Source organism: Mus caroli, chromosome 6 (genome assembly GCF_900094665.2).
Source record: "Mus caroli chromosome 6, CAROLI_EIJ_v1.1, whole genome shotgun sequence".
Classification (NCBI taxonomy): domain Eukaryota; kingdom Metazoa; phylum Chordata; class Mammalia; order Rodentia; family Muridae; genus Mus; species Mus caroli.
In genome coordinates, this window is record NC_034575.1 from 146,955,869 (window position 1) to 146,966,219 (window position 10,351).

Here is a 10,351-nt window from a genome sequence, read left to right on the forward strand (position 1 = left end):
AAGCAGGACTGCCTCATCCTAGTGCTATCCTACCAAAGTATCATGTGATGATCCTAGATATTAAGAATTGCTTTTTCTAGATTCCTCTGGATTCCCAGGATAGATGCCATTTTGCTTTCACAGTATGGGAGCCTAATATGAATAAAGCATCTAAAAGTTATCAGTGGATAGTCCTGCCTCAGGGCATGAAAAGTAGCCAGAAAGTAGCCTGACCATTTGTCAGCTTTATGTGGCTGAAGCCATACAGGGAGTCCCCAGGAATGTACTCGTAGTCCATTACATAGATGATACTATGCTTGCACATCCTAGCCTGCCTGACCTTGAAAGAGTATCCTGGCAATTGTTACTTAACTTAGAAAAACAACTTGAATTTTGCTCCTGAAAAGATTTAGAAGTTCCCCCATATGTGTTCCTGGGCTTTTCTATTTTTGACAAGATTAAGCCATCGGTCTTATGCTCCTTTGTGGCATAAGAGTCCTATTCCCTTGTGGAACTACAATTGTGTGGAAATATTAACTGGCTCAAACCTTTCCTGCCTATTCCAAACCAGGGGATGAGGCACCTCTTTTCTGTCTTGAGAGGTTTTGCAGCCCATCTGCCAGGATTAAACTAACATCTGCAGCTACTACAGTTATGATGCTCCTTTCTGTATCAACTCTGGGAAGGCATGATCCAGGGGAACCCCTCCTGGCCATAATTCTGTGGTCTCTCAACTCCTCAAGAGTCCTAGGAGTGTTATGGCAGAATGGGCTNCTCATGTGGTTGCACCAAGCCCACTCTGATTTACTTAAAGTTACCTTCAGGTTTGACATTACCTTCTATCCAACCCACAGGACCTAGTTATTCATGGGGTTGAGGGGGACCAAGTCTGAAAAAGAAATGGGTGAGAAAAGGGAGGGAGACCAAGCAAATGGTTGTCAAGGTCTGTTTAATGGAGGCTGGGAGCCTGATTATAAGCACACAGTGAGAGGAAATAGGGAGGGGCCGAGGGGGAATAATCAAAGCACAGAGAGAGGGACAGACATCTGGGGCAGACGCTGAGTGCAGGCTTCAAACATCTTGTGGCTTATCTTGGAATGCTGGCTCTGTCTAAACAGTCCCAGGCACCAAGTCGAGATAAGAAGGAGGGGGTGGCTCGGCTCCCAACAAAGGGTCAATTGGATCTCAGGGTGGGAGTTGTTGAAGGTCTGTTTTCCCACAGTTTGGTCCCTCACAACCTTCTGCCTTACCCTTAAGGTGAGAGGCTTAGCAAGGAGAACTTATAATAGGGAACCAGTCAAAATAATTCTACCCTTCTCTCTATGATATTCTCAATCATCATGAGCATGAAAGAAAGAAAATTAAATTCAAGGCCCATGATTCATATGGCTCATGATGACTAGTCAGAGGTTTTACAGACCTAAGACAGAGACCAGACAGGCCAGCACAAAGGCTGTTAAGTCATTCCATGAACCGACTGGCCATAAAGATAAGAGAGGCATACAAGGACAATCTCTGGACAAGCCCAGTTGAGTAATGGGCCACCTTGTCTGGTCTCCTTCTGATATGGCTTGAGTTTAACCAGATGCTCTGCCCACAAAGATAAGCAGCCTCCCTTTAGAGTTGCTGTTGTCCCGACCCGCGCGTAACGCTTGCTGATGTTTAAACTGTCCAACTATGTGTAACCGTGCCAATTTCCGGTATTCCCTCAACTTATTTTCTATATAAACCCCTAACTTTTGAGCCTCAGGGTCGATTCCTCTGTCTCCTGTGTGAGACACGTGTCGGCCCAGAGCTCTGTCATTAAACTGCCTCATGTGTTTGCATCAAGACGGTCTTTCATGTTTCCTTGGGTGAGCACCATCTGGAGATTTGAGTGGGGGGTCTCCCCATGGGGGTCTTTCAAGCAGATTCCATCAGTTTTCAAGAAATGGCTTCAGGGTTCACTTGTTGGATAATCACATGTCACCAGACAAATGCATTACACCAAGCATCTTACTGCTCTCCCCCAGCTGCCAATTACAGTTAAGCCCCATAGCATACTTAGCTCTCACCCCATTCCCAAGGCAACTATGACTTTTTCTGATGCTGATAAAGCCAGATATGAGATTCTTATCCAGAAGGTTCTAGAGAATATGGCACATTCATGGCTCATCTCATACATTCTAAATTGCCTGGCATATTAGCAGAAGAAAATAGAGAATTGATGCTCTGACTATGGCTATAGATATGAAATTGCTAGAACAAGCCAGAATGTTATATCAGCAGTTTTACTTTTCTCCTCAGCATTTACATAAGCTCTTGCCCAAACTGCCTATGTTGCAATGTAAACATCTTGTAATGTCCTGTGCAACATGCACATCTTTTACACTACTGGGACCACTTGGCAGATCAGGAGTTAATCATAGAGGTCTACTCCTCAATGCAATTTGGTAAATGGACATCAGCCATTACCCAGGATTTGGTAATCTTTGGTATGTACACATTGTGGTAGATACTTGCTTAGTTTTCCTATATGTGGTGTCCATGGTGGTAAAAATGGTGGCCTCTCCTGTTATTAAAGCCATGAAATCAACAATGTTGGTAATGGCAGTGCCTTGGGCACTCAAGACTGACAATGACCTGCTTACTCATCTCAGCAGTTCAACGCCTTCCTAACCTCATGGAAGATGACTCACTCTTTTGGGATACCCTATAATCCTCAAGGTCAAGCAATCATAGAAAGAGCAAATCGCTCCTTGAAGGGAGCACTTGCTCAGCTTACCTCCCCAGAATCCAAAAGAGATCCACACCCCGTCCTGTTCCATGTGAACTTTCTCTCCTTTGTGAGAAAAAGGGCTGAGCTCTGCTTACAAACATTGGGATTTTTTGCTGAGGGACACTCCCCTCCCATTGGTTAGATGGAAGGACCCAATAACCTCTCAATGGCAACCTGCTGCTCTACTTCTGACAGGGGGGCAAGGTTATACTTGTATTTTCTCCCAGGGTGCAACTGTGCCAAAATGGTGCCCTTGAAAGATGTTTGCCCAGCCAAAGATCAGGGGGCGATGAAGGAGCCAGAATTCAACCAGGACATGGAGACATAATGTAAACACTATGTTTATTAATTTTTATTCAGCCTAGAAGGGCCGTTGAACTCTGGCCTTTGGTGCTCCTGCCCCCTATTCTTTTGCCTGTTGCAGTTAACTCCCCAGCCTACCCTCTTTTTTTTTCTTCCAATGTGAGTTTGGGTTTGCCCTTTGTGGGTGATTAGAAGGCACCTGGCCCACAGAGGAAATTCTCTGCTTTACCCCCAATGTTTCCTCCATCAGCCCTGTATCCAGCTATACAATATAATCACGAGGGACTTTCATGTTAATCTAACCTATGGCACTGTCTTAGTTAGGGTTTTACTGCTGTGAACAGACACCATGACCAAGGCAAGTCTTATAAAAAAACAACATTTAATTGGGGCTGGCTTACAGGTTCAGAGGTTCAGTCCATTATCTTCAAGGTGGGAGAATGGCAGTATCCAGGCAGGCATGGTGCAGGCAGAGCTGAGAGTTCTACGTCTTCATTCAAAGGCTGATAGTGGAAAACTGACTTCCAGGCAACTAGGGTGAGGATCTTATACCCACACCCACAGTGACACACCCATTCCAACCAGGCCACACCTTCAGATGGTGCCACTCCCTGGTCCAAGGATATACAAACCATCACAGGCACCATGTTAGGCTTGGAACTTCATGTTCCCCTTACTGATTACAAATCCCCAAAGGATCTCCCAAGTGTATCACATCCACCCCTACCTCTCCGTCCAAGGGTCCCTCAAATGCCCACTTGGCATATGGAGATTTACCTCACATGATGCTACCAATATTACTCCTTATGTTAATAGGGTTACCATTAGATTCTGACATAACTCCAATATGAGCAATTATCTTGATTTACGCCCCCTAATTCTCCTAAAAGATGGCCATATCTTTAATGGGGCATATTTCCATATAATCAAGTTGGCAAAAATGTGGACTTGGGCAACCCCCATGAATGTAACCATTGGCAGCCAGGTTGGACGAAAAGCCACCTCAGTCTGTGTCTGACCACTGTTTTTCTTTCTGGTCACTTGAGGAGAACAATGGCTTCCCTTTGGTTCTGGCCTGAAAGGGTCAGAGCAGTTAACTGGGGGAAAGTTCAGGTGTCATCCCTCCTGAAAGGGAGGGATGTCCTAACATGACTTTCTGTGGGCCAGAGTTTTTCCTTGTTCCTAGTCAAGAGTTAATATTTACCCGGAGAGGAGGATGTCCTTGGGTCTGCTGATATACAGTTTCTTCTGAGGTTCGTTCTTGTTATGAGAAAATGACTCCAAAAATGATAATATTGTGTGCCAGGTGCAACTAAGTAAAAATGTTATCTTTTGAGCAAAAATTGCAAAGTCATACCCCATGTTTATAAGCTGAAGAAATCAGTAAAGCTTTGCTATTTGCCACCAGAGAGGTAGTCCGTCTGTCTCTTTAAGGCGTTCTCAAAGCTGGTCTTCGTCAGTCACTAATACCTCCATTGTCAGAGACAGCCTTGACTGCTTTAATGAGAAAGGATTCCTGACAGCCTGCTGGATGGGGTATTCAACAATGGCTATTTTGATGAGGGAACCAGCTGCTATATTTAGATGCTTGTGGTAAACACCACCCACTTTCATGCCATCACTTTGATGGCCTAGACTAACCCTAACCCCCTACACTGGGGAAAGGATTTTGGTATTATAGCTGCCATCATTACAGGCATTGCCAGGCCAACAACAGCTGCTGTTGCCTTGACCCAGACAGCCACTAAGGCAGAAACTATCAATGCTGTAATCTCTAAGTCAGCTGAGGTGTTTCAAGCACAGCAGGTACTAAATCAACATCTTTATCAAGCCATCTACATTTTACAACAGATTGACTTACTGGCAGAAGAGTTGACCCTTGTTAGGGACATGTCTCTATTGGCATGTGACCCCAAGTTTCACTCAATCTGCCTAACCCCTTACCAGGTATATAATACAATAGTTGGCTTGAAGGTATCTGGTCAGACAAATTCCTTAACTATTCTGTGCTGTTAAGGGAGAGCATAGCCAACCTTAATGTGATCAGAGTATCTGTGCTCCCACTAGATGCCAGATTCTTGGGAAAAGTGTGGGACAATATTAAGAGGCTATTTAATCCTATGTGGATAGCCATTTATGCTATGATGGGAGGAATTGTCATACTAATAATTATTTTGTTAGTGTCTCACATAGCATATATCCAGGCAGTGCTCCATAAATAAGCCCTCCAGGTGCTTATAGCTCTCAAAAATCCAGATTGGTCCCTCCTTAACGAAGTGATCAAAGCCTAGAGGGCAGAGATCTTGAGACCACCATGTAGGCTGCTCCTCATCTCCCCCTTGTATGACATGCCCCTGGAGTGATATCTTCTTGAGGGCTGGTAGTCAATGGTGGATAAGATCTTGGAAGACAGGGCAACTTAAGACAGGGAATACTGGGAATCCTCTGAGGTAGGGTCAACAATGTCAAGGCAATGGCACCCTGGTTCCCACTAGGCTGTCAAAATCTAAAAACCAAAGGGTGGAAATGTAGGAGGAACCGTGGTGACCACCTCTATGTAAATGCTGGGGGACATACAGCCACAAAGGCATCTTTTGCAGGAGGACCTAATTGAAGACTTCCTGAGAGACCAAGGGTTGTTGATGCAGACAATGCCAGCTAATTGGGAACTGCTGTTTAGAAGAGATGCTTTCTTGGGCCCGATTGGACATAGGTGTAGGGTATTAAAGGAGCTTGCTGCATGTTTCTGACCTGCTCCCAGAGTCTGTGTCATTGATTCCAAGCCACCTCACCTCCAATTCCCAAGGGCAGGAAGGGTCAAGCAGTCTGTAGGCTAGGACACAGGCAGCAGTTGTGCTCAATAAAGAGAGTGTTTCTACAAATGTATCATTAAGTGATTTTGTTCATCATAGAGTTTGCTTACACAAATACACATTGTGAGATTCAGCACTTGTAGTGGCTAAAAGAGGTACAAAAAAAGTAGTAAATAGAAAATGAATGTCATTGAAGATGATACAAGACTACACAGTAGCAGACAGTCCAAAAAGATAACCGGTGTAAATGCCTTTCCTCCATACAAGCATCCACTGTTCCTGGAAATGAAGACTATCACTTTTAAATTCATGACTTACTGTGCCTGATGGAATTACTATGAAGTTGAGAGATCCTGTGATCCTGTTGACTCCTTGACAGACTTCAAATTTGCAGTTCAAGAGATGAGGCCTCCAGATCATAGGGTTAGAGGTGAGGAGGACACAACATCTGCTCCAACACCAGAAGTACCTGGGACCAGTGGGACCCGGGCACCCAGGAACTCTGTCCGACCAGTGGCATAGGTTTCTTCCAGTCTGAGCCAGTGCCCTGGTTTGAACTCTGCACTCAGTCCCGCAACACCCAGAGGAAACCCCACTCCCAGGCGCTCTGACATGCCCAAGATCATATGATCAGAGATGCCCTAAGTAGACCTTGGGTGCTAACTCCGCAGCCAGTCCCACAACACCCAGAAAAAGCTCCACTCCCAGGCACTCTAACATGCCCAGGTCCACAGGATCACAGGATCACAGAATCCCAGGAGCCTGGTCACACCAGGATCTCAGGGTCCCAGAGGCAGCTTGACTCTGAGGAGCTCTGGCACACCCAGGATCTCAGCATCCCAGGATCTCAGAATTATAGGATCAGAGAGACAGCTGAATTCTGAGGAGTTCTGACAGAACCAGGATCACAGGAGGGACAGGCTCTGGTCAGATATATCAGGGGCAGGAGCACTAGAGATAATCAGATGGCTGGAGGCAAGCAACAGAAACCAAAGTTACTTGGCATCATCAGAACCCAGTTCTCCCACCATAGCAAGTCCTGGATACACCATCACTCCAGAAAAGCAAGATTCAGGTCTAAAATCATTTCTCATGATGGTGATAGAGGACTTTAAGAAGGACATAAATAACTCCCTTAAAGAAATACAGGTAAACAGCTAGAAGCCCTTAAAGAGGAAACACAAAAATCCCTTAAAGAATTACAGGAAAGCACAATCAAACAGGTGAAGGGAATGAACAAAACCATCCAAGATCTAAAAATGGAACTAGAAACAGTAAAGAAATCACAAAGGGAGACAATTCTGGAGTTAGAAAACCTAGGAAAGAGATCAGGAGTCATAGATGCAAGCATAACCAACAGAATACAGGATATAGAAGAGAGAATCTCAGTTGCAGAAGATACCATACAAAACATTGACACAACAGTCAAAGAAAATGCAAAACACAAAAAGCTCCTAACCCAAAACATCCAGGAAATCCAGGACACAATGGGAAGATGAAACCTAAGGATAATAGGTATAGAAGAGAGTGAATATTCCCAGCTCAAGATTACCAAGAGCTGGTAAATATCTTCAACAAAATTATGGAAGAAAAGTTCCCTAACTAAAGAAAGAGATGCCCATGAACATACAAAAAGCCTACAGAACTCCAAATAGGTCCAGAAAAGAAATTCCTCCTGTCATATAATAATCAAAACAACAAATGCACTAAACAAAGAAAGAATATTAAAAGCAGTAAGGGAAAAAGGTCAAGTAACATATAAAGGCAGACCTATCAGAATTACACCAGACTTCTCACCAGAGACTATGAAAGCTAGAAGATCCTGGGCAGATGTCATACACACCCTAAGGAAACACAAATGCCAGTCCAGGCTACTATACCCAGCAAAACTCTCAATTACCATAGACGGAGAAACCAAGATATTCCATGACAAAACCAAATTTACACAATATCTTTCCATAAATCCAGCTCTACAAAGGATAATAGATGGAAAACATCAACAGAAGGAGGGAAACTACACCCTAGAACAAGCAAGAAAGTAATATTTCAACAAACCCAAAAGAAGATAGCCAAACAAACACAATTCCCCCTCTAGCAACAAAAATAACAGGAAGTAACAATCACTTTTCCTTAATATCTCTTAGCATCAATGGACTCAATTCCCCCCAAAAGACATAAATTAACAGACTGGATATGTAAACAGGACTCAGTATTTTGCTGCATATAGGAAATGCACCTCAGTGACAAAGGCAGACACTACCTCAGAGTAAAAGGTTGGAAAACAATTTTTCAAGCAAATATTACCAAGAAACAAGCTGGAGTAGCCATTCTAATATTGAATAAAATCAACTCTCAGCCAAAAGTTATCAAAAAAAAAAAAAAAAAAAAGGGAAGGACACTTCATACTCATCAAAGGAATAATCTACTAAGAAGAACTGTCAATTCTGAACATCTATTTTGCAAATACAAGTGCACCAACATTCATAAAAGAAACTTAATTAAAGCTCAAAGCACACATCACACCCTACACAATAATAGTGGGAGACTTCAACACACCACTTTCACCAATGGACAGATCATGGAAACAGAAACTAAACAGGGACACAGTGAAACTACCAGAAATTATGAACCAAATCTAATAGATATTTATAGAACATTTCATCCAAAAGCAAAAGAATGTACCCTTTTCTCAGCACCTCATGGTACCTTCTCCAAAATTGACCATATAATTGGTCACAAAACAGACCTTAACAGATACAAGAAGACTGAATTAATCCCATGCACCCTATCAGATCACCATGGGCTAAGGCTTGTCTTAAATACCAACAAAAACAACAAAAAAATACACATACACATGGAAGCTGAACAATGCTCTACTCAATGATAACTTGGTCAGGAAGAAATAAAGAAAGAAATTAAAGGCAGTTTAAAATTTAATGAAAATGAAGAAACATTATACCAAAACTTATGGGACACAATGAAAGCATTGGTAGGAGGAAAACTCATAGCTCTAACTGCCTCCAAAAAGAAACTGAAGAGAGCTTACACTAGCAGCTTGATAGCATACCTGAAAGCTCTAGAATAAAAAGAAGCAAACACACCCAAGAGGAGTAGAAGGCAGAAAAGAATTAAACCAAATAGAAACAAAAAGAACTATACAAAGAATCAACAAAACTGGGAGCTGGTTCTTTGAGAAAAACAACAAGATAGATAAACCCTTAGCCAGACTAATCAGAGGACACAAAGACAGTATCCAAATTAATAAAATAAGAAATGAAAAGGGAGACATAACAATGAAATATACTTTAAAATAACAATTCTGTTTGTTGAATATCAACAGTTGAAAATATTAAAATCATGTTCCACCAAAAAAAAAAAAGGAAGAGGAAATTCTAAAATAAAATAAGAGACTAGAAATTTTAAAAAGCTAGAAAATGAAAGACCCCCGTTTCTGGGGAGACCCTCGCTCAAGTCCTGGGATGAGCCAACTCCCCAATAACTGGAAAGAAACCATTCTTGATGGAATATCGCATGAGGTTTATTGAAGTATTATCAGCATGCAGAGGCCGAGCTCCTAACCCACACAGGGGCAGAGGAGATTGACCCCCAGCAGTTACAGTCGAGGGTTTTTAAAGAATAAACCTTAATGTCAGGGAAGGATAAGATAAAATGGGGATGGTGAATTACAGCTCATCTCTCACAGAAAGTGAGGGGAGGACTAAATCACAAAGACTGGGGAAGTTGTATAAACATTCTTGGTCCCTTACACAATGGGTCAGGCACCTAGGTGGGTCACCTATTGGTCACCAGTCTTTCAGACTGAAGGCAAAAGAACAAAGAACTCCATGCTGGGCTTCTTTCAAGCTGAAGGTGAAAGAGCAAAGAACTTCATGCTGGGCTTCATTTCTAGGGGTCTAAGAAACACATTGAGTTGGGGTCTTACAAAAACAATGAAGAAAAATCCTAAAGTTATTTTTAAATCCTAAATAAATCCTAAAGTTATTTTTAAAAAGTGATCCATTACAAAGTAAAAATCGAGAAAGACTAAGGGAAAGAATGTCAGCAATTAATTTCAGAAATGAAAAAGAAGACATCATTGCAGATCTCATGGTCACTAAAGGATAAGCAGGGCCCTGGGAGACAGCTAAGTGGGTAAAGTGTTTGTTGTATGTACTGGTTACCCTTTGTCAACTAGACACAAACCTAAAGTCACCTAGTGTTGAGAGCTATTAAGACAACTCTTGATCTCTGAATTGGGCCTCTCCCCCAGAGAAGAAAAGGGGGTCAAAAGCAGGCCACCGACACACCAATTCCGAGAATGTTCCAGCCCTACCGATTCCGAGAATGTTCCAGCCCTAAGCCATCACCGATGTCCTGACCACACCCTGATACCACCAAGTTCCTGCTTCCCAGTGTAGCTGCCAAAAGAAAGAATTTCTATTGCCCCCCTCCCATAAGTACGTCTCCTTTTGCTTGTATTGCCCCACCCCTCCCACTG